Consider the following 26212-nt stretch of genomic DNA (forward strand, 5'->3'; position numbering starts at 1 on the left):
TTCACCTTCACTGAAAACAATGAAATATTGACATTTACTGTGCCTTGATAAGACAAATATTAGTTTTTTGCCCCACCTGTCTCTGTCATGATCCAGATAAAATACCTGTTATGATGATTTGAGAACATTATGGTTCCATCGTATTCTATCAAAAAATCCTGAAGTATTCTGGTATTCGAACTACATTAAACTAGAGTGGCTGTTCACTTATGACCCTTTTGGCTGTGCTATCTATGTGTCAAGGGGTTGGAGGAGAAGACAGGATGCTTTGTTTAATAGATAATCTTCTGTTTATCCTAAGTATATTGTCTTGATGGTCTTGATTGTTTGACCTCCTTTTAGTTTTTCTTTCCCTTTTTTCTTTTGTGTTTATTACCTGATCGTGAAATTTGAATAACGCCAGATATGGTGTCCTGTAAGCCCATGCGGGCTGGGCTATGTTTATTAGCATGACACCAAAATAAAAAAAAATTCATTCATTCATTCATTCATACCATACAGTACATGCTGAAATGTCTCTTCCTTGAACTGACCATCTCATTAGCTCATCTGTCATTGCAACCTCTATTTTAATCGCTTTATTGGTGCAGCATTTGGATTTTGTGTCTCCAGTTTTGCTATGAGAAGTGCTATTCCACAACCTACCACTTTATGTGTGCATTCATCCTAAATTCAGCTTGCTTTTTAATTATTGTCAACTCTTAAATAGTGCACTGTAGAGGCGAATTAATATATGGAAACATAAACCATGTGGATAATTCCTCGCAACTTCTGAAAATACGGCAACAATTCATGCCACGGTGTCAAAGCGGCGAGGCAATAAAAAGGTAGGACGTCTTATGCATAGCCATTCAGAAACCATACATCCATATTTAACCCGATGCTTTGGGGTGTGACAAGCGAAATGATGTTGGGACGTGGTGATAATGATGATCCATCTAATGGATCGGGCAGATCTAATCCACACATAGCTCCACAGTGCAGCTGGGGGCCGCTAAGTCCACATGCAGCTGCCTGTCAGACAATAACAGAGATGAAAGTCACGGCGGCTACCTTCCTGTAATCCAAAGCAAAGTGTAGAGGAGAGAGCTTTCTGCTGCCGGACAGAGGATGTGATGATCAAGAAGGTGGAGGTCGCTGTGGGTCCGCCTCGGTCACCACGCCGCCTCCCAGCTTTTCACCAGAGCGCCTTACAATAACACACTCTCATTTTCCTCACCAAGGAGGTGCTGTTTGTACCCTGTTTGTTTGTGTGCCTGCCTGCCAAAGCCTGTGAGCAGATTTCTGCAATGGACAGATGGGCCAAAGAGCAAATGATTCGATTGTGCCTCACACTTCGACCATTACACGGTTATTATTATTTTTTTGGCCACAAAACCAACAGAGACAGCGACTCGATTCGGAGTTGTACAGGTGTCTGCCACGTCAAGAAATCAATTCAGCTGAAAATTTTAGTGATAAATATGACGCGTTTGGGTGTTAAAGCCAATTGTGGAATTGTCCAGTGAATGTGGTAGAAATGTTATGATTGGTGGTCCCAGAGGAAACCGAATCCTTTAACATAACATACATGTGTTTACACATGTAGAGCAATACGTGCTAAGGAAAAGATCTGGTTGCCTAAATGAACACATCTTTTTTTTTTTTTTTTTTTTTAGCACTATCACATGTAGCAGAGTGGCTCGATTCATTATTGATTTGGTTAAAATGGAAATCAGTGAAAAAATGTTGATGTGCTTATGTGGACATGACTCGGAGTATTACTTTATGTTGTCTGTTGTTGGACTTTACCTCTGTTTTCTCCCCCTTTTCATGCCTGTGCCTGACTGTGTGTGTGTGTGTGTGTGTGTGTGTGTGGTTGTCAGTTACACTGTCATCTCCCACAGGAGTTGAGTGCAGGGGTCAGGGCGGGACAGGGGGTGGGTGGCGTAATACAGCAAGCGGCTCGAGCTGCCACTGACATGAACCCGGAGACAATGTGGGGTCAGAAGCTGCTGAGGCCGACGGGGCCGACACATAAGTCCATTGTCACTCAGCATGTGAAACATGGATAAGCCCTCACCCTGAACAATGGATTGGGCCCCCTGTATAGGCATCTGACATGCTTTAGCCCGGATTAGTGTGCAAATATAGGTTATCCTCTGATTTAGGTGACAAATGTGCATCGCTGAAATGTGCACAGAGATGGCGATTTAGCTAAGTGCCATTGTTTTAAAGGATCCTCCGCTTAGATCATGGGAACGACGGCCTAATGTTGTTTATTTGTTTGGTGAGCAATATGCAAATAGCATTGTTTTTATGATTTGTATATTATAATGGGGTTCACCAACTGGGCAAAACTTGAATATCATAAGCCAGCTGGAAAAAGATGAGTAATTTTTACACCCATGTTCAGGCATGTAGCTGACACATGAATCCCGAGAAGATTCTTAGAGCATTAAATAATCAGCAACTGCTACAAAGTGAAGTTACTTTTTTTTTTTTTTTTTTTTTTTTTTTTTGAGGTGTTAGTGAAGAGAAAACAGGATGTAATTCAATGGGGAGAGGATGACCTGAGGTTCCTTTATGGTGTGCAATACTCCAATCAGTGGATTTACCCATAATAATGACAATATAATAACAATTTGAATTTATGTAGCACCTTTTAAGGAAGCCAAGGACACTTTACACACAGTGAAGCAGACAAAACAAATAGTTCAAGAACAGAAAATAATTCTAAAAATGATTTGCCAGGAATTAACTGAAAACCACAGGCCTTGGCGACTAGACATGTTAATGCTCATATTGCTATTTACATGCTTTGCTCATGTCAAGTAAAGCAGCTAGAGATGTAAATACGAATATAAACCATTAATTGCTCCATAGCGCGGTACTGTACATACAATATTACACCACGACAGTAGATCTATTGTTTTACTACCCGTTGCTTTTAATTCACACATTTGCATTTGTGATAGGGGGTAATTAGGATCTATTTATTATTCACACAATCCCTCATAAAAGGCTAATGAGCATTTGTTTTGACGACAGTAAAAATGCAAGACAAAGCGATTTATATTTGTTAGCGCTCACAGGTCATTATGCTGTAGCCATTTGTCAGGGGGCGTCGCGTCCCCCCGGCTCGATCGGAGTCGCGAGGAGAGCTCAGTCACACACTCCTCCTCCCACCAGGGGTCCATCTGTAATGCCCAGGGCCCGCCTCCAACGCACCTTTACAGACAAGCACCCACAACCACTGGATCAGCTGTGGCATTTCAGTTTTACAAATTTAACTCAGAGACACGGCTGGCGGGGTTAAACCTCAGTGGGCGGAGCCAAGGAACCACACTTCTCCTAGCCAGGTAACATTAGACTGAAGACGATGGACGAGTCAGCAGGTAAGAGAGGAGGAAGGTAACACTATGAGGTCTGGCACATTTAGTTACTGACTGAAAAAGCAACCGATCACACTCAATTCTCCAGGTTAGCAAATAGCCTAGCCGACCTTCCAATTTCAAAATATCAATACAAGCCTATAGATATGTAGGTAAGCCAGCTGAAAATAAATAAAAGCACAATATCATTGCCATTCATTCATTTTTTTTTTTTTACATTTATATTTTGAGTTTGGCAGCTAACCCCCAAAAACAGACGCACGGTGACGTTTGAACTCAACCAATTCGATTATTTCAGTCTGTAGAGCGGCTCCAAGAAACATAAAACTCAAATCTGCAGCAGGAGACTGCTTGCACAATTTCATAATAAAAGTTAAAGTCAGTTTATTTGGCCACGTTACGTTTCCATACACAAATAGAAAAAGCAATGTAGTACCTAAGTCTCTATGCAATATGTATGATGCACAGATATGATACAGAATCCAAAATGATTAGCAATACACTGACATGCAGAGGCCACAATATTGCATATGATTCAAATATTGAGTGTACTGACCAATGCAAAGGAAAATAAAAGCTGTGCATGAGCTGGAATGGCATAAACAGAGTACAAATAGGTATACATAAATAGCTATACAGTTGATTTTATAAGAGTTGGAGTATATAAATATGTAGAATTAGTATAAGAATTGTCTATATGAGAGTATTAACAGTTGATGGATACCAGCAGTGAATTGCTACAGGAGCTGTTCTTGTGTCTGGTCATATGCAATATGTTCAGCATCCAACTTAGTGGGAATGGTTAATGCCGTATGGAGAGATGATTGATCAAAAAGCTCTCCCGCAGATGCAGAGCCAAGACGTTAGTGGCTTAAAGGTGAAGGGGTGGCTGAACTAGCATGTCTGCACCCTCCCGGAGGAGCGCTGGCCCTCACCTGTTCCCTGTCCTCCTTCCCTCCACCTTTACTACCTGCGAGTTTTCTCCCCCCCGCCTCCGCCCCGCAACAGACGTCTTATCAAACGTGACTGATTGCTGTAATCTGGACTCTAGGCAGCCATTAAGCAAATTACCTGAATCATTGCGAGGATTAGTCTCATTAACACATGATTAGCATCAAATTAAAATAATGAGTGTTTAACTTGTGATGTCTTCCAGTTGTTGGAACAGCTTGATCAGCCACGCCAGGCTGACAGAGGGGGCAGCCCTCCGTGTCCGGGACGGCGGGGCGGCGGCGGCCGGCGGAGGGGCCAGGATGGACGACGGAGGGCCTCACCTTGACCTCAAAAGATTCACCTGTCCCAAGGTGAGTCTCACCTACAAGGATTTCCAGGAGGAAAGACAGGTGAGTGTCAGGGTGCTGTATTTGGCTGAGCAGTTAGTGTGACATTACAGCTGGAACAGGAGCAGCCATTTCCCCTCCTACCAAGCAGAACTGACAGTTAAAGATCCAATAAAGTGGCATCTATACTTACTTGATTATTTTATCTATTGAGGCGGGACATAACACATGGAAAGATTAAGGGAAGGTTAAACTAAGCTGAGCCCTCCACTGCTGGTGCCTTACTGGCTTGGTGCATAGATAGATAGATAGATAGATATACTTTATTGATCCCACCCAGGGAAATTCTGGCAAATTGCATCAAATTAGTGTAAGTACATTCTAGTACATTTTTGGCCTGGAGGAAAGGTCATAATGTCACAAAAATTGACAGGGTTCATCCTCTTGGGAGCATGACCGTGCTTTCCAAATTTCATCGCATTCTGACCGATGGATTTTGACATATTTGACATTTTGGCCTAAAGGTGGCACTAGAGAAAATGGGTCATCAAAATCAAAAGGATTTTTTTTTTTTTTTTTTTTTTAGGGAGCATCAATATGCTTCCTAAAGCACATGACAATCCTCCCTGTAGATTTCAAGATTAGTCGCCTTAAAGTTAAGTGTTGGACAAATGGACGGACTGACGTGTCTTCACCTGCCAGCGGGGAAAAAAATTAAAACATTTTTTTTGGTTGAAAATTTTATTTATGTCTGCAGGTGCAGCACAAGGTCTCCAATAAAGATGCACTGTTTTCCTGGAAGTAAACGTGATGGGAGTTCATTTCATGGGGATTTTAATGTTGATGTTAAATTGAACATTTGCACGTTTCCATTATTGTGGTAAATCATAATCTATTTGCTTCTCTATACATTATTATGATGGTCTCATGATGTCTTGCAGAGACGCTGGAAGGACGTAATTCTGTGATACTCTGTGTTTGAAGTCAGGATTGCAGGTGGGAAACTTTAATTCTCAGACAAGTGAACAGAGCAGGGGATGAATTTTACATCTCATTGCCTCTTTTCTCACAGGCATTTGCTATCAGCATCATTGCATTCATCCTTCATGTGATTAAACTGCGATGAGACATTAATAAGTAAGAATATTTGAGACTATACATGGCAGACGACCCAAGAGTGCTCAGTTCTACACAACATAACACGATCTCAGTGTGCTTCCTGACACAAGATGAATTGAGACACACAGGAGAATAGTTACTGTACTAAACCTGAACTGGCATTAAAAAAAAAAGAAAAAGAAAAAAAGACTCAGTTATGAAGTATAATTTTAATCGAACCAGTTTTATTACCCGCTAGCTCTTACCTTCTGGGATCACTGTGCCTTTTTCATTGAATAACATGATGAGTAGAAACAAACTAACAGAGCTCCCTTGAAACTGGCCCGCAGCGTGACACCTTGAGCTTTCTAAGAGATGTCAATCAAGATGTTTTGTGCCCCTGAAGCTGCTTTCCTCTCAGCATCCACAGGAAAAAAAAGAAGGGAAAAGAATTTGGGCCGTTTTATAGTGCTAATTTTTCATAGTCATTGTTTCTGTGTTTTTTCTTTCTCCCACAGTATATCATTTCCTCGGAGAGCCCCGTGGTTAGGAAAAACACCTAAGAAGTCGAAAAAGTCATTTTGCCCTTCATGGTCTTGAAGATGAGGGTAACAGTGAGCCTTGTTGATGTTAAAAGTCCCTGTAGAAAAGGCGAGAGAGTTTTCCTTCGCCGCACTCGGCTGTTGATGCAAAAGTAAATGTTGTCCCTGTTTTACTGTCTGAAACCTCAGTGTTTGATTTGAGGCTAAGGATTGGCATGTAAGTTAGTCTGTCTGTCCTTTTGACCACACAAGACTTAAAGTTGGATGTTTAATACTGCAGTAAGCGGTTTCTGACCACTAGAGGGAGCTGTAAAGCTCAAACTTTTTTTGTAAGAAAAACAGAGTCGCGCCTGCTTCCAGGTTCAAGGCAGATCGCATGCACCAAACCAAAAGTTAAGGTGAAAAAATGCGGTTTTGGGATGAGAATGAGGGGCCCTATCTTGTGCCACCCGCTATCCGCTGCCACTACCCGCTACCCGCAAATTGCGGATTTAGGAGCTTCCGCTATCCCTAAACGGTATCTTGCGCCACCCGCTACCCGCTCTCCGTTATGCCGACTGCATCATTTGCGCCTGGAGGTGTGTCCGTGGGCGTGTTTCATGCGCTATCCCTAAAGTTGCTATCTTGCGCACACACTTTAGGGAAAGCGGATAGCGGGTGGTCCTGACCACCCGCTATCCGCTTTCCCTAAAGTGTGGGCTGTTAGGAGAGCGCGCCCAGGCGGCTTCAATGCGCGCCCCGACGGAGCCTCGCCACGCACACGGTCGGACTGATACCGGGACGCCGCCGGAATGGACTGAGTATATTACTCATATAGACTGTTTAGAGGAAAGACTGTTTTAATTGGACACTTACCCCAGCACGTTTTATTGTTTTATCATAAGCCAGCAGCTGTGCTATATTTTTATTATTATTTTAATATTTTATTTGCCCAATCTACCTTGTCAATAAATTAGTTTACACATAGTTCCACCTCTGCCTCTTGTGTGTGTGTGGTGTGGCCGGGGATTTTACTCAATCAGTACAACCTTGTGACACGTCCACTTGGACACATGTGGCTCCATCTCCCGAATTAACTCGCCTATAATATAATATATAATATGTATATAAAGCCAACTTGCTTTAGCCTCAGTAGAAGCCCTGAGAAAATCTACCTCCCTCTCTCCATCGCGGGTTTAGGATTTAGGATTTAGGATAGCGCATCCTGCCCTTAAAGGCAATGGCACCTGGCACACTGATTGGTTTAACTGGCGTAACGCCCAAAACACGCCTATACATAATATAGCGGGTAGCGGAGGTGTTTTGCGGATAGCGGGAGGTGCACAAGATAGCAATTTTACGGGGGAACGCCTCTTCCTAAATCCTAAATCCGCAAATAGCGGGTTTAGGGAGTCTGGCGCAAGATAGGGCCCGAGGACTATATTTGAGTCTCGCAAGGCTAATGTTAGATTACTTGGATTATTTTGTCCAATTTGAAAATGTGGTGAAGCTGCAGACTGTCAGCTGCAAGGTAAGCTGCTTTGAATGAAGTTTTTCTGTGGCTGCAGTTGTGATTGATCTGAAATTTGGATATTGTTAACAGCAGAATATTACATTGTATAGAGGCTTTCAGTGAAGATGAGGAGGTGAGGCGGAGGGGGTGTTTATTCGGGATGATGCAGAAATTTAGAAAGCTAAAACCAGGAAATAACATCAGGCTGGCTGTAAATTGTATAGTGGAAAGAAGATCCAAAGAGATGAGACTCTCACACTGCAAGGGGTCATTTTACTTTAAAAAATGCATGTGATATTGCTTAATGTAATTTTAACTGAAAGACATCATATCTTGAACATTCATGCTCCTCAGAAGATGAACCCTGTCAACTTGTGAACTCATGACCTTTCCTCTAACGCCAGCCTCGACTCAAAATGCACAACCCTCCGTCTCCCGCTACTTGAATTGCATCAACAGGCATCAAGCCAACAGGGCACACCTACTAGCTTCATATAATTTAAAAATTCTTCACCTTTTCCATTATGCACATTTTTCTGCTGGTATAGAAACTAACAATGCTGTGTTGCACAATTTTTGCACTACTACTGTTATTGCTGCTGCAAAGTCCCATTTTTGCCAACAGGGATCCATAAAGCTTCATGCATTTTCTTCTGACTTCCATTATTAATCAATGTGAATAACAACAAATCAAAACACATGGTTCATACCATATGTCAGTTTGCAATGGCAGAGCTGCACATCTTTTCAAATACTTTTATTAGATATCTGTTCACTGTGATCGCTGCATAGTTTGCAGAGGACTGCAGCATCATGGGTATGCAAAGAAAAGTACATTTGAGTGGCAGGATGGTTGCCAAATACGAATAAAACACATATACCCATTCTGAAGATGAGCAAAAAGCTGCTGAAAGCTTTATTTTTTTTTTTTTCACTTTAACAGAACTAGGCTAATGACTCCTATAGAGTTCAAGTCTCTATGCTAAGCTAACATGAAATGCTACCCACAGGAGCCAAAGCTGTGGACATCCAGAGGTGAAAATGATACTGAATTGTCTCACAAAATGTTGAAGTGTTCCTTTAAACTATCAGTGCAGTGCAGACCCTGACAAGGCATACAGTGGCAGGGGATTTAATGAAGGCAGTTATAATATTGTGCAGGATATTGTAAGACTGAAGGAGGCACATTTCATCCTAGTTGTTAACATTTGCTCGTCACATTATGCTTCAGCAACACATACAAGACACACTGCATCTTTAATCTTCAATGAAATGATGCATGTTCACCTCACACACTGATGCAGAGGTTCTGATGAGAGCGAGTGTGTGACAAAGTTCTGCACGATGGCCGTTCGTAACCTGACTTGGTCTGGATAACAAGATTGTCCAGTGTTTTCTGAAAACCCAGCCTCGGCAGGCCCGCGGCAGCATCTGTCAACTCATAATTAATCAACATTCGCAGATGTTGCTTTCCTTTAACCTGTTGACATCGCCCAAAAAGCACTTACAGTGGAAAGGATTTGATTACTCAAAATAAATAGCAAAATGCGTTATTATCATCCACACAGTGCACTGCTGTTCACTCTCCCCCACCACACACACACACACACACACACACACACACCGGAAGTGAAGATGAGCAAATGGGTCTTACCAGCCTCGGAGTGTAGTGCACCTTCTGCTTTTATCTCAACAGAAGATTTATCTTAATTCCGCAAATGCATATTTTGTAACCGCTAAGTGTAGTTAAAAACTATAATGCTAACCTGCTGCTTGGAGATTATGGACCTCGAATGACATTATGTTTTATCAGGGGGGCGGGGGAGGATGGATGTCAAGGGCCTGCCTGGCAGCACGATTTAATATCATGCACAGCGAGTACAAGTCCTTTTTGCACTAATGAAAACAATAGCAGCACTAAACACTCCAGCCTACATTTAATTTAATCTTTGAGGGATTATCTTCCTCGGCTAATGTCAGAGTGTAAGACGGCCCGTGAATATTAAATACATTTCCTCTGCAGATGCTCCGACAACATCGGCGGGATAATGTCAACAGATTTTTTTCTGAGTTTCTTCATATGGGTGGAATTACTTCATGAAACATTTATGGGGAAGCGTTTGCCTTTGCTGAGTTCTCCATTAGGCTGGAATGTCATGGCACAAAGGGGGCGGGGCTTGAGGATAAAATTTGTGTTAATGGCCTTGTGTTCTTTTGGCTTTGGCTAAATTAAAGGGCTTAGCAAATCCATCTTAACTGTGACTGCACTGCAAGTGGGTGAAGGGAACAGAGACTTGCATTGCACTCAGAGTCTTTAGTGCTATTATTATTATTATTGACAATTATTAAATATTTATTTGTTGCTATTGATTCGTCTAGTTGAATTTATTCATGTTCAGTCACATAACTACTGCCTACCTGTGTTCAGGGAAACCGCACACTTTTTTAACTGAATTGTATTTTTATGCTCATATTTTCTACCTCCTGGCAATGCGTGCAATGTACGTGTGTGCAATTTCTGAATTTTTTTTTTTTATCCATTTTCTATTTATTTATAGGGACTGTGCAACATTAACTTAAGATAACAGTGATCATCTGTCAGTTGAACTGTTCCTTGTTGTCTGAAATGTTTATTGTTGTCTGAAATGTATACTTGTCTACAATGTTTAAATGTTGATTTGAGCCGATAAAAACACCAGGAAGAGAGAAGAGCACTACATACAAATGGATGCAAAAGAAATGAAAACTGCAAGTGAAGTGAAAAAAACAAAAAATATGTCACCCGCAAAAACTGATTCCAAAAGAAATACTGTTAAAACTTAAAGGAAATAAAATCATTATGTGTGTGTATTCAGTTTGCAGTGATGCGATGGCATGCGATGATTTTTTTTTTTAACATAAAACCAAACATATGTTGCTCAGAATAAAGGGGAACAAACAGAACAAACAAATGCAAGTGAACTAAACAGAGGAAAGAGGATTCCACAAATCAGCCCACATCGCAGGTTCCCCACTGAGTCACACACCACAGAAAAGTTTTTTTTTTTTTTTTTTTTTTTAAATATTACTGACCAGAGCTGCCCAGTTTGTGAATGCAACCGGACAGAACTCTGTGCTAAAAAGCCAAATCAGAAGTTTAAAGCAGCGTGAGACAGTCCCACGTGTCGGCGGAGCCAAATAACAGCAGGAAAAACTGGAAACTTTGAACTTCAATACCCAGAAACCCTGAGAGGTCATGTCAGTGAACTGCACAGAGCACACTAAGTTTTTCATTTGCTGTATGAGGTGAGACTGTCCCACCTGCCACCAGAAATCCATCTGGACTCAAATCTACACTGTCTCCTTTTTCCTTTTGTACAGTTTGAATCAAAAGCCAGAAGTTAAAAAATAATCATCTTGTGCTGCTCGACTGGTTCCTTTCCTCCTCCAGCAGCTCTCTGTTAAATCCCTCTGCACACCTGCTGAGTGCTGTGACCCCTGAGCCTCTCGCTCGCTGCTGCTTTGCTGCTAATATTGCTGATTTGACAGCAAAGACTTTGTTGTTGCTTTCACTGTCGATCCGAATCAGCTGGATCACCCACATGTCTGAAACGTGATGTCACGTTTTGTACGGAGAGGCAAATTTGGGAGCTGAGTGTTGATTTCACATTCAGCAACTCTATGTTCAAACACTTGCCTGGAGGTCTGAACACCCCCCCTCCAACACACACACACACACATGCATGCACACACACACACACACACACTAACTCAGGGCCGCTATGTTACCCTGGTTATAATAGTAGAAAAACACCTGGAACCCAAACTAAGCAGAAACCTGCTCGAGATCTAATGCTCCCGTTCATGCAACCGTGGATCGATCGATGAGCTCGAGCCAATGAGAATCTAACAAGACTACCAAATGCTAAATTTAGTACTAAGCTGAAATGTGCTCCAATATATAAAAATAAATCAATCATCTTTGGTTACAACAACTCATACAGTGCTAGTCAGCAGTGATTCCCAAACTTTTTCATATCCAGGGCCCAAGATTCAAGATTCAACATTCAATTTTGCTTTATTGTCATTTCTCGTGCACTTTACGTCCATAAAAAATGAAAGATCATTCCCCCCAGCCTCTGTCAGAACCACAGAAAAGACAACAATCAATAAACAGCTAGACAAAATAAAAGTCAAATAAACAAAATAAAAGTAAAATAGACAAATAGACGTTCTTCCTGTCCATCCTCTGCAGGTTGAGACAGACTCCACCAGAGATATGAATTGTATGTTATGTTTACTAGAATGCATACAGCGTGACTTTGGTTGACCTGGGCAAGCATAGTTTTGTTTTAGGATCCAAATATCCACTGGAATATAGAATAACTTTGGTCGTGCAGTAAATCTGGTGGGTCTAATAAGGGTTTAAAGAATGCCTGTTAAGAACAGACCATGAGGATTCTGTCCTAAATATTCCCCTTTGAGAGGATTTTTGCTGAAAATAAAAATCAACCTATGATCAAACTAGAATCACCATAAATTACAATCAAAACAACCATCTTCATACAATTATTCGGTTTAACTTAACAGAAAATACTATAAATGTAAATTTATAGTATCTCCTTTTGCTGAGGACGCCCTGCGACCCTCTCAAGGACCCCTGGTGGTCCCCAGACCCCAGCTTGAAAACCACTACTATACAGCATAAAGCACAAACATTCACCAAGTGGCCAAACTTTGAAATTATAAAAAGGCTTCAAAACGCCGGTTGTCAATCTGCATGAGTCACTGATACGGTAAACAAACGCAGCAACATCCGGTTAGTGGCTGCTGGTAATTAAGTTTTCTGCGCGGCGTGTCGGGGCCCGTGTGCGATTCAGCCGAGGAGCGTGCAGCGTGTGCCGCTGTGTCGGCGCGGCGCTTCCCCCTGCAAGTGGATGAAAAGTCATCCTAAGGACATAGCGGCGCTGCCTAATTGCAGTTGATTAATAAAATACTAGCGCGGGCAGCAGTTGGCAACTCCATTATTATGTTTCTCAAACAGATTAATTGCGCTGAACAATATGAGCCTGCCACCAGTGATAGCAAGACTTTGGATACAAAGGCAGTCATCAACACGGAGCCCGGCGCGCATTACTCATTTTAAATAGCTCGCTCGGTGATTACTCTCGTGTACAATTTCGGCGGCGAGGTGAAGGGATTTTGTCACCCTGCATATCTTGCATGCACTGTGCAGATTGCTATTATGGGCTAGCAGATGCTCAAACTATGAACAAATACAACTGATAGCACTTTATCAATCAATACAAAAAAAAAAAAAAGACAGTTATATCAGTTGATGTCTATCAGTGCCAGTTAGTGGCTGATACTGGTTCAATACGTGAGAGAAGTCAGATCATTTTGAATTATCATACTAATGCCCTCTCTTGTTGACCCAAACACACACACACACACACACACACACACACACTACTGCCTTTATAGTTTAAGCTCAGTTAATGAACTTAAGCTGGGGGAAAAAGGGGGTCCCTTCCTCACGACAGCAAATAGCCAAGGGCAATAGCCGATAACTAATGTGTGGAATATTGCAATTAGCATGGCAAAGTACTTACAGGGATCAAATTAAAAAATTCATTAACGCGCGCACTTAATTAAGAAACACTTTTCGGTTTACATGATAAATTATGACACCTATTAAATCTTCCACTACAAGCTGTAATGGCCTTCTTTGCTCCTGGGTATAGAGACTGTTTCCTTTCAGGTTCAAGGAACTCTCCAAGGACCTCAAGTATTTATTAAAGAGTTTTATGAGGAATAATGTTTCCCTGCGAGGGATACAGGAGCCGGAGAATTTTAGGGAAGATGTGTGGAGGGTTTTTTTTTTTTTTTTTTTTTTTTATGCTGCTGCTGCACCTCTGCATCTTGTCTGAACATGTCACAGTTAATTGAAACATGATTGGAAGTAGTCCTGAGTTGATTGTATGGTTTCAGGGAACTAAAATATTGAATTAGAGTTACAAGGGAGCAGCAGCTCTCGTGGTACAGATGTGGCTGTGGTAGAAGTCTGAGTTACTGTCGCCGTTTTGCTCCACCACCAAGAGGAATTGTTTGGAAGAATCAACTTTTTGCTGGCTGCTTTGCCATCAGCATTTACTCAACTGGAAACTACTAAAGAAACTACTTTTAATGGAAAATATAGGTCTACAGTATTGATGCAGCGGCTGACAGTGACCAAGACAAAAACAGTCCAGTCTACGAATCAGAAATTTATCCGGGACATTCAGAAGGAGCGATAAGCCTCTAAATGCATCTAAATGGTCTCTAAATCTGCACGCTGATGCTGCTGGATAAAACTGTTGCATCTCCAAAACTTCTCAGGGATTGAGAAGCTTCACCACCTCACATTCTCATCCTAACGAGGACCAAGTAATCCTGCATTTGAAGCTAAAGCCCCAACAGTGTTAGGATGTTGGAGATTCGTCGGAGTACAAACTCTTTATTTGCGATCTGCCGCTCGGTCTTTCTGCAAACCAAGGACACACTGAGGCTACGTTTACACGTAGTCGGGTATTTTGCGAAACGAATATTCCCCTCCCTCCGTTTTCCAAAATAACATCGTGCACACGGCATCGTTTTCAAAAAAATTTACGTTTACAACACCCCGCATAAATACGCCGTCGAGCGCCATCATAACTACCGCAAGCCTATGGGCGGCGGTGTAGAAAGAAGGAGAAAGCCATGCAAGCCAATCAGAAGCCAAACCAGACAGCAGTCTGCCCAGGTCGGACCCAAAACCAGCGATGCTGGCGGTGTCGCTGACTGGCTCTTTGTGTTGGAGGGAGGAGACTGACCTCCGAGCCCTCATTCATCTCTGCTCCTCTATATATAAAAAAAAAAAGCAGCTGTATTGCAAATGCAAACATATGGAAAGTGTCTGCACCAACAGAAATGCGACTGCTACTGTGAATGCATCCATGATCATCACCATCATAGACATAATATACATATATCATGTCTATGATCACCATAGCCAAATGTAAACATTGTGCGCACTTTTGGCGCATAATGTGACATCGGCTGCCTGAAACTCTGTATTTCTCCGTTTTTCTCAGTTTACATGCAAACGCGAAACAGGAGTTTTCCTAAATCTCCACTTTGGACGGAGTTTTTAGAAAGAATCGTTTTCAGAGGCGAATTCGTCGTTTGCGTGTAAACGAAGGGCACAAACGAAGGGAAATGTCTCCGTTTTTAAAAATACCCGTGTACGTGTAAACGTAGCCTGAGTGACCCAGTGTGAGGCGAGCAGAGGACATCACGCTACGGCACAACCAGCATGAGTTTGCCTCTGCAGAGCGGGGTTTGTTAGGTGCATTAGGCAGCTAATATTAGCAAACGTTACTTGACATTTCCTAACGTTAACCATGACCTTTAACCTAAACCATGATGACAAACCCTGTCCTGACCTTCACCAAATTTTGGTAGCTAACAAAGTGAATTAAAGTGGCTGAAGTAGCTGGTGTTTGTGCATGCGTGAACACTAGCATATCATATTCACAGTGTAAATACTGCACTATAGATAACATACATATATTTAAATTCGCTGCACTGCACTTTCTGTTTTTTTGCACTTCTGGTTACATGCTAACCTCCATTTGGTTGTCTTAGTACTTTTGCTTTGTGCAATGACAATTAAGTTGAATCTAATCTAATCTAATCTAGCAGTCATATGACGTTGATGCAGGCTCCACCACATGGTATGTCACTCTAAATGTTGACATGCAACATATTTTTGGTCCAGAAACACAGACATTTCAATGTATTTGTTGCTTTGCAGAAATGTAAAATGGCAACATTTTTTTTCTGAGGTCTTGGTTGCAATCTGAGGAGCCCCTTTAAAGATTCATCAAAAACCCCTGTGTTTCAGAGTGTAGGATATTGTGACACTTAATCTGCCACTTTATAATAAACCATTATCATTGAAAACAGAGACATGCCACTCCGATGACCTGACTGAGCACACATGCTGTTTTTAGACATCCGTTATTTCATGTCGATGCAGCCGCACATCTCCACACCTCAGAGCCGATGAGCAGGGCTGATCTGGAAGCAGCTCCTCGGCTCCGGTTCGGGGTCAAGAGCCTCCTTCAGCGGCTGCATCTGCACACGAGGAAAACTGTGTTCTCCAACGTAATTACAGCTCGTTACCTGCTGCTGTGGATTTGAGGTAATTGTTCCTCATGATGTGATAGCCTCCTCTTACAGATCCACTCTGCGTTCGCTCCTCTCACCACTGGTCCTCACCACCATGCGGCGACGGGACCTTTCAATGGGATGAGTGACAGTCAAAGCACACGCTGGCCCAACCACACGACAGAAGACACCATAAAAGAGCAAAACAGAGAAACACTGCCAGTCCAAAAAGCCAAAGTAAACAGCAGACTTTTGATTGGACATTTAAATGGACTGGATTTTTTTTTTTTTTTTTTACATGGGTCAATATCAACTATATGTCTCATAATTTGCACTGTGTAAGGATGGAGTGCCACGTCAGACATCACCGGCATGAATTAACTTTCAATCAATCAATCAAATTTTATTTATATAGCACCTTTCAGACAAATGCATGATATTCAAAGTGCTTTACATCTTGACTGACAAATAAGCATAAAATAAGAAGTAAAAGGACTAGGAGACCGATGCACACTCATAAAATATGGTTAATTCAAAAATAAAAGATCAAGAATTAAAAAAATAAAAATAATCGGACAAAAGAGTGAATAAAAAGATTTAAAACAATAAAAAAAATAATAAAAACAATAAAAAAAACCTCAAGAATAAGATACTGAATAAAATATAAAAACAATATAAAAACAATAAAATAAAATGTAGAATATAACATATAGAAACAATCAGTAAAATAACAGTAAAACAAACCTGTGATTTCTGAGTTTGGATGTGGAAGCGGAATAGTCATCATGACTTTAAAGGTGTAGGCGTCAGTCAGGTATAGGTTTATACACACAGTATGCTCACACACATTCAGGCTTATATGTCTATGAGAAGAAAGCAGACCTGTGATTGGTCCAGAATTTGCCCGTCACTGAATACGAGTGTCAGTGGGTGAACTTGTTTGTTCCTCCAGGATTTTCCGCCGTGTGTTATGGAAGAATTTTTCCCAGCTGCTTTAGAAAGGAGCACGACAGCCTGCAGCACAAATGATGTCTGTGACAGTAGGCGTTGTTTCCGGTGACAAATGAATTCTTACGTGTTACTGAAGGCTGACATCAGCCTGCGTGGTCGGGCCTCATTTATGTGCCAAATTTGCCTTTTGCTTGGTTTGGACACCCCTTGGTTACCTACAAGAAAATAGCATGCGCATTTCTTTCTGTGAAACAAATGACCAATGATCATTAGACGTCCTGGTGCTGAAATATGAGCCAAGATACAAGCAATGAAGGCTGTTTTTGCATCTGTAGTTAAAACAGTTCTCAGTAGCTGCTTCTGTTCTGGCTGGTCAAAGACTGAATGACGCATCAAACACCTTCACATTTCATTTTAAGGTATTTACTTAGGCTTTTATTTGCTTTAATGACGGAATCCAACCGGCCTATGTTTGGAACAGGCGTCTATTAGAGACCTGCCTTTAATTCCTGTTGTACAAAACTGTTGCTCAGCAAAGACAGCACATACTATCAAATACTTCACTTCAACCATTAAGTATGAATATTACCTGTGTAAAACAAGGCTACCTAATAACATATCAATTAACCGATTGCAAGTGATTATAAAGAGAAAAACAAAACTGCATCCTTGGTAACTGATAAAAACAATTAATTTAGATCCGGCTTCTAAGTGAAATCAGCCTTTAATTGTCAAAACGTGTAGAAATAACCAGCCAGTAAACGGGACTCTGCGTTTAATTGGGGCTTGGCTTTTAAATGAAGTTTTGAGGAAGTTTATATTTTTCAAATCCCATCACCGCTGGGTATTTACAGGTCATGTCACGCCCTTGTTCAAAGGTTTTCTGTTTTTCCTCCTCTGTCTGCCTTACCTTTACAAGACAAATGAGTCATGATGCAGAGTGGACTAAACCTCTTCATTCTTCGTTCAAGACGGTCCTGAAGATCTACAGAGGTTGGAGGTGTTGTTTTCTTCATCGACTGAATCGGCTGCATCTTTATTCAAATTCACAGAGGGAACGTTGGGAAAAGGCACCAGCTGATGAGGACACAATGTGATTCGAAGTTGAGGCGCTGTTGTGTTTGGAGGCGGCTGTTCAACTCCCCGAGCGGGGAAGCCCCGCGGCCGTAATCATCTCATTTATATACCAAAGATGATTCCACACCCCGATAAACATTAAACTGATCATCTCAAACAAGCGAGTAAATAAATCTGATTTGTAAAACGCTCCTCCCCAGACGAACCTGTTGGTACACAACATGATATGAAGAAATTACATCGATGTAATCGTCTGCTGTGCCCTTAATGTGCCAGAGCTTCCTCATAATAGCCGAGAAGCTCTCGACAGGAAGCCTCTTGAACTCTGATTGGCTGAAGTGGCCGTCCTGGAGAGCCTCTTCGTTTGGGTGCTTTGCATTTTTCAATAAACCTGAAATGGCCTCTGAGCCTGGGTGCATGCAGATGTAGCATTTGTGGGGTTCATTTTTAGTTTCAAGACATGGACACCATACATTATATTGATTCTACAGTGGGAGTCATGGGTGAAACCCCCCTTACATGCAGTTAACCTGCATTAGACCTGTAGGTAATTCATTTTTCAATGTGAAACAGCAGGACCCTACACTATGATGTAATATAAAACTCTATAAAACCCCTCTACCTCTCATAGGACAAGTCAACACACACAAGACAAAAATAATTTTTAATTTTTAATTTTTTTTTCTGGCCAACAGACCTTAGTCACGGTGCACATGTGCTTAGCAGCCATACAATCAAAACTGAGATTTCTGCAATATCTGCATCCGTATCACATGAGTGTAACAGCATAAAAATACAGTTTTACTTTACTAAGTTTATGGCAAATCAATATATCTTTGTGAAACTGAGCCAATGGCTAGTCATGCACTTTGCACTGAACACAGAGTCTGCAAAAAAAAAAAAATCCATTTTAATGACTTATTTAGTCTCATCTTCAGTGTTAAAATCTTGTTTTTTATTCACACAAGGTAATAAAAATCTGCCAGTGAGATGAGATAATTGCTCGTTTCCAATGTTAATCAACTTTTTTCCACAATTTTCTTCAATCAGTTGTCATTTCCTTGATCCTAGTTGGCTGATCTGCTATATTCTGCCTTGTCTCAGCATATTTAATATAGTGGGATTACCTCATCCCACTGGAAGTTATTTTTCACGATAAAAAAAAGCCAGATTTGTGAAACTGAGCATGATAATGAGCACGATGGAGATTTTTTTTCCAGTTCCCTTCTGCTGCTGTCATTTGCTTGATCTCGTGTCGGAGCTGCTTATTTTAGGTGTCCATGGCTCTGCCACCTCTTTCTTCATCAACCCTTTGAGTAAATAATTGGCAGAGCGTGTGACAAAATGGCCGGTGGACAAATCATGAGTGTGCAAATCTGCGGTTAATTTGAAGCCTTGAAGCAGGCCCTGGCTCACTTCTGTTAGATTATTTAAAACAAGTGTCCGGAGCCATGTGCCATGACTAAATTATTAACTGTGTATTTCATAATGTTAGTGACAATATGTTAACGTGTTTTTTTGCCTCCCCCTGCCGTGAACAGATGGGTCCTTTTACTTTATTTTCCACATCAAGTATGATTATTTCTTTGTGCCAAAAGCCACCTGCCGTTCCTTGGTCTCTGTTCTAATTATTTATGTTGGTAACACACAGCAGGACTTGTTATCAGTTGGATGGTATCTTAATAAAGGAAGGCACATCAACATATTGACATCATGTTCAAGGGGAAAATTTATCATCGCGAAAAGCGGACAGAGGGGCTACTGGAGCGGAGCAGGCCACGTGCCAACACCTCCAAATTTGACCTCCTTTTGTTCCCCGGCTCCCGAGTTCCCTCTTCAGCGCACATCTTAGGAGCCATGCGATGATAATTAGGTGAAAGCCCATTAAAAAGTCAAATAAGAGAGAATACATTATCATTGAGGCAGCGGGACCTGATGATTCTCGGTTGTGCGTGACAGAGAAGGACAAAAGGGTCCAACTGCTCCTCGGAAAAGACGAAAACTCCCCGGTTGTCGGTGGCTGTTTAAGGGTGCGATCACACCTGCAGCGCGTCCCCCCGCCGCCGCCGGGCTGAGGCGGAAAAGTTTACTCGGCTGCATTTACACATTTGGCTCATTTACGGTCAAAGGGGCCGGTGACAAGCGAGCCGGGGATTAGAAACAAAAAGAAAAACAAGATTCACACTTCAAGAACACACTTCAAGTATGATGCCATTATTAGCCATTCATACTATAGGCATAATTATTTCATGGAAATTCAATATAAATGTGTGTTGCATACATGCCATGTATTGTTAATAGGAAAAGCAAATGCAGAAAAACTTGAAGACTGATGGGTTATTGCAACCATTTGCATCATATCATTTTATTTCACACCCTTTTCATACATGACCCAGAAGTCGCCCAAAACTGTTCTTCCAATAACTAGTTTGTTTTTTAATCACCATACCTCATCAGGTCACACGATGTGCAAAATCATTTTTTAAAAAAGATTTACAGAACGACACATCCAAATGTTTCCAAGATCAAATACATTTCAAATATGTTGCTCAAAGAAATAAGCCTTAAATCAACACCTCCAGTCCCGTTCATTTTGAGTGCTGAGATGCTTTTATTTTGCCAGATCTCTGCTAAAGAGAGTCTCTGTTAACCTGTCGTCCTGCCAGGCCAGAGGTTTATGGGTAAAATCTGTTCCTGGTGTAATTTCTCTGGTGTTCATCCATCCAGTTAAGATCAGATGAGGAAACAGCCCAGCCCGCACTGAGGTTTTGGACAGAGGTGAGCCGACGACATAATAATTATACCTGAATAAGCAGTTAGTCGTCCAAAAATGTACTTAAGTATGAGTAAAAGTTTCCCTGTAAGAAAACTACTTAAGTAAAAGAGCATTCAGAAAAAAAAAACAACTTTGAGTAGTGAGTACTTCGTTTATATTTAGTTTAGTCTGTGTTACCATGATAATGGTACAACCAATGATAATACTGATGGTTGTAGCCTGAATTTGTGTTTATTATAATTTTCACAGCATTTTTTGTTCTTGCAGAGAGCATCATTGAATCAAGATGCTTTCACACCAGATAAAACATGTCCAAAAGTTTATTTTGGTATGTAACTGGATTTTGTCGAACACTGCAATGACACTGGTCAAGTACCATAAAGCCTCTTGTTTGTAGAATTAGATATGTCTTAAGGCTGAGTTTTTAAATGAATGGCACTTCATACTGTCCCTGTTTTGAATTATTTGAAAAAGTTACTTGCCTCAGAGAGAGTCGTGAGTACAGTCCACTGATCATAATAATGTTAATAAAGAGCACTCGTTCCTCAGAAATTGTACTTGTACTTATTTATTTGCATTATTTGCCCTGTGTTTGGGGCCATAGTTTGACGAACAGCACCACAGTTTGCTTGGACAAGGAAGGACTGAGAACTGCACTTTCAGGCTCCGGCTCGTTGTGGACTGTTGTGTTTTCAGCCGCTCAAACGAATCAAACGAAAGGACCGAACGCCGCAGAGTTCAAATAAATCTGCTCCGAAAAAAAAAAAAAAAAAAAAGCGCTTGTTTGAAACGCAGATGCAGCATTAAATCAGTCCGCCGGTTCCCAACAGAGCTGGCGAACGGAGATGGAGACCAAATATTGAAAAATAAAAGTAGCAATTAAGTTAAGTATTCATGGCATTTCAAAGCATCCTGTCGTGGGGATAGGTCACTCTTAATCAGGGCTCCGCTGTTCGGAAATGTAGAACACTTACAATTAAACATACTCAATACTTTAATCCCCGGGAGCTAAAAATGAATACACCATAATTACAATTTCACATGTACGGCTCCGCTTGGTTTCTAATGTGACTGGAAATGGGTTCAAAAATATGTCATTGATGACGGTTGATGCATTATAATTACAGATTCCTCTATCCTTTCTAAGCTTTTCCATCCATCCCAGGCCAAATACAAAAGCCGACGTATTACCCCACGAGGGCAGTAAGCCATTGTAGCACTCCCATTACGAGGCCAGATTTAAAAGGGTTACAAAACCTTTATCTACCCATTTAAGAACATATATGGGCTCACGGTATCCACAAGAGTGCAGTGAGAAAAAGCCATTGTGCGGCTCAGACAATGCACTGACCATAAATCTATAATAGCCTTTAGGATTAAAGAATATGCTCTCTGAGTTTAATTACATATTGCTTCTGAGAGGTTTACCCCCCTGGGATGGAGAGGCACGCTGCCGCTCTTGGCTACTGTAGATGAGGGACAGACGGCCAGAAAATTAACAGAAGGATTTATTTAATCTCAACTAGTGAAAGTTTTGTGCTTTAATGCAACGCACATTGACTGCCATGTGGAGAGAGTGAGAGTCAGAGTGGGCTAAGTCAATCTTTTAAAGGCTGACGCATATGCACGCACACACACGCGCACACACACACACACACACACACACCCATCCCTGTGCTCACTACCACTCACACTCATTTTAATTCCTGTGCATGTTATTAAAGTAACAATCAGAGGCATTTTCATGGAAATAAATGCTTGCCTGCGTCGCTGCTGATTCAGCCTGTAAGTCGTTCATGAGAGGCTCCAGTTAAAGACAGGGGGCGCTCTCTTCTTCTTTCTTTTTGACAACGCACAGCCCAGGGTCAGACCAATCAATAACCACCTAACGACATAAGTAATGCATAAACAGTGCTGAAAGAGCGGAGGGGGAGGAATGGAACAAAATCCCAAACAAAATAAAATCTGCTTTTGAGGAACAGCTGAAGATCTGGATGCTGAGCAGGCTATCATGACAAAACATCCGTCTCCAGGTGTTAAGGTTGGGTTTCTGAACCACTGGGTTTTATTTATTTGTCTTCTTTTTGTGCTGTATTTTAATATGTAGTTATTCCGCTGTGTGTATGAGGATAAACATGAGTTATCAGTTGCAGTTTCTTGTTTATACCTGTTCTCACCTGTTCTACAAGACCACAGTGGAAATAAGTCCTGCAACTTTACTGCATTATCCTGACAAATTTTACTGTATTGTATGCTCATGTGTGCACTACATATATATATATATTTTTTTTTAAAATTAGTCAAATAAAATCAATCAATCAATCAATCACCTCTGAATAATTTATTCTTTTTCCTTGTCTGAATACTTATTCTCGCATATTTGCACATGTACAAGGTATCGTTGCTGGGAAACCATCACTTCAACTGATTCACTGACAATTGAGAGTTGAGCGTTAAGAGTTGTATGTCTAATGAATGAATGTTGTATTTGTTGTGCTTTTATTTATTGAACTGGGAGCTGTCAACTGAATTGCCCGTATGGGATAAATAAAGTTTTCTGAATCTGAATCTGAATCTGTACGTCCAGGGGTTCAGTTACTGTGGGTAGCATTTTGTGTTAGCTTAGCATAAAGACTTGAAGTCTATGGGAGTCGTTAGCCTGGCTCTGTCCAAGTGGAAAAAATAAACCTAACAGCAGCTCCAAAGCCGTCGTATTTACACAGTGGACCATGTGGATTTGAAATACACGTCAAAAGAGACATAAAGAGATGAAAAGACGCTGGTGGGGTGGCAGATGGGTAAGTTATGCCCTTCCCTCAGAGGATTCAGGTTCAAAAAGGTGCAAAAAACCTGTGTGGTTGTATGGATTTGAGGACTTGCTGGGTCTTACAGCAGCAGCAAACTGACTCACCTGGTCCAGGCAGCTTGTTTCATCCTCTGGGATCAAACTCACGATTGCGGTGTCATCTGCAAATTGAATTACAAAATGATCAGACGAGTTGCTTCTGCATTAATTTAAGTTAAATAAGACTGGTGAAATAACGCTGTCTTGCAGGGAAGCCAGTGGAAGAAGACACTAAAGAATTTTAAAAATGACAGGACATCTCTGGGAAAAGAAATGTAAAGCTTGCCTCTTTAACAGTGATTTATTAAATTAAATGTCAGACGAGGGGGGGGAAAGGCTCAGTGATGCTTTCAGGCTTGCTCAGCAAAAGAAAGCGTCCCGCCTCTCGCGCCCCCCCTCCACTTCCTCTCCCAGCCTGTTCCTCTCCTCTTCCCCGTCCTCCTCCATCTGCACCAGCCGCCTCCGGGCAGAGCGGACGGACACGCCGCAACTTGGTTTTCAAGTTGATCTCTGGGAACAAAGAAAGAGCAAAATAGATTTCTGCAGAATGAAAACGTGAATCTGTCCACTTTAATGCCCTTTGGTGTTTTGTTTTTTTTTTGTTTGGTTTCTCCTTTGGGATGACCAAGTGCTTTCACAGTTTGAATTCCTTTAAATTCCATGTTATATTAAAAATAAGATACCTCCCTTTGATGCACAGTGATAATTAGTGGATTTCAGACCTGCGTCATGTATTCACTCCCCTTACAAATTCGTCCCATATGCTTGTGCTGCTGTTTCTGCTTGTGCTTTTTCATCCCTTGATCCTGGTGAGGTACAGTATCTCTTCACCCAACACACACACACACACACACACACACACACACACCTTCTCTGATGCAGGCGATGCTCGGTTCAAGCCTGCGTAGCTTCTGCAGGTGACAGGTTTGCGTTTAGGGAGCTGTTGAGGAGGCCCATATGTTCCCTCCACCCTAAAGGGACGCTGGGATGCCAAATGTAGGTTAGCACCTGCCTCATAAATGTAAGATTTGCGTGAACCGTTTTTCTTTCTTTTCTTTAATGTGTGTGTTGTTTTTTTTTTTTTTTTAACTCCCAATGTGGTGCAAGCAGCTGAGTTTGCAATCAGCTCAACCTGAGCATGCATCATTTTTAAAGCGAGCGTGTTTTATCTAGATGTGTATGCGTGTGCGCGTGTGAGTGTGTGTGTGTATGTGTATGTGTGCACTTTGCTTACTGAATACTGTTGGGTCTTTAGGTTACGAGACTCTACCTGCAATGTCACGGGGAGGAATTCATTAAAAGCGTGTGAGTAGTTCTTTGATTTATAGCAGGCCTTGGATCCCTTCCTTTGAATTATAAAGTCTTGCAATTAACAGATTGAAAGGACATTTAACCCTGTGTTGCGCGTGTGCCGGGAATTACAATGAATGACGCCGGAGTTTAGGGGCGAGAAAGTTTGAGGCGACGGGGGAAATCGCGCCCACTGGAAGCGGAGAACTTCCCGGCAGCGCTGCAGGACGGAGCGACAATAACTCAGTAAGTTATGGAAATGACTTTCTATTGAGTACACTCCTTTGAAGACTATTGGGGAGATTATTACGCCGCTTTAATTAGTATGCAAATGTATTTCTTTATGATCACTTTCCCCTCTTTCTTCATTATATTTCATATCTCTATTTATCCTTCAAGTAAGACTAAGATTCAATTCACTTCGTCTGCGTTAAAGAGCGGTAATTTATCGCTCTGTAATTAATTTCAAATGCATTACCCATTAATCAGACACATCTGCACAATTATGTCCACAGAATTCCTCTGAACCGGCTGAACTGTACTTACCTGTCCACTCTGCGGCGTTTACGATCCAAGGGCGTTTTATTGCAGAACTTAGACGAGGTCACGCAAGTATTCAAAGTGATGTTTTACTTTGGTTTTGCTTTTTCACTTTTTTTTTTTTTGTCTCGGTTCCTGAAATGTGCGTTCACCGTCATCCACCCGCTCCTCTTTGGAAACTCCAGTCCCACACGCATGAGAAATACCTGCAAACTAAATCAGCGGTTCTCAAACTGAGGGTCACGAGCCCCCCGGGGGGTCAGCGGGCGATTTATCTCGGCGAGTCGCGGGGTGACTTATGGAATGTGACAAAACATATTTCTAATTTAGAAATATATTATCATGTCCACTCTTTGGGATAAATGCTTTTTCCTCTTGTGAAGCTGTGACCATATTTCAGCCTCCGGGCCTCGGCTAATGATGAATCAAGTGGAAAAATGCTGAAAAGAGAGAGGGGGGGATAAAAATCATCGGTGTCACGCTTCACCGTTCGGAGCGCGGGCCGCCGCAGCGGGACCCGGGAAGTAGAAACTGCATCATTTTAAAGGGTCACTCGTATGAGCGACTAAAACAAGTAGTCATACAGCGCTTTTCCAGGTTGCTGCTACTCTCTTTTTTCTTTTTTCTTTTTTGTATTTGTGATATTGAAGGCCGGCCATGCCTGAAAACCCTGGCTGCAGTGTGTTTGCTGCAAAGTGAAAATGTCAGGCTGAATTTTACACGTGCAGCTAAAATGCAACTTCAGTTTCATGCAGTTTTGTAGGAAAACCATCCAATG

The sequence above is a fragment of the Myripristis murdjan genome, chromosome 9, assembly GCF_902150065.1.
Source record: "Myripristis murdjan chromosome 9, fMyrMur1.1, whole genome shotgun sequence".
NCBI classification, from domain to species: Eukaryota; Metazoa; Chordata; class Actinopteri; order Holocentriformes; family Holocentridae; genus Myripristis; species Myripristis murdjan.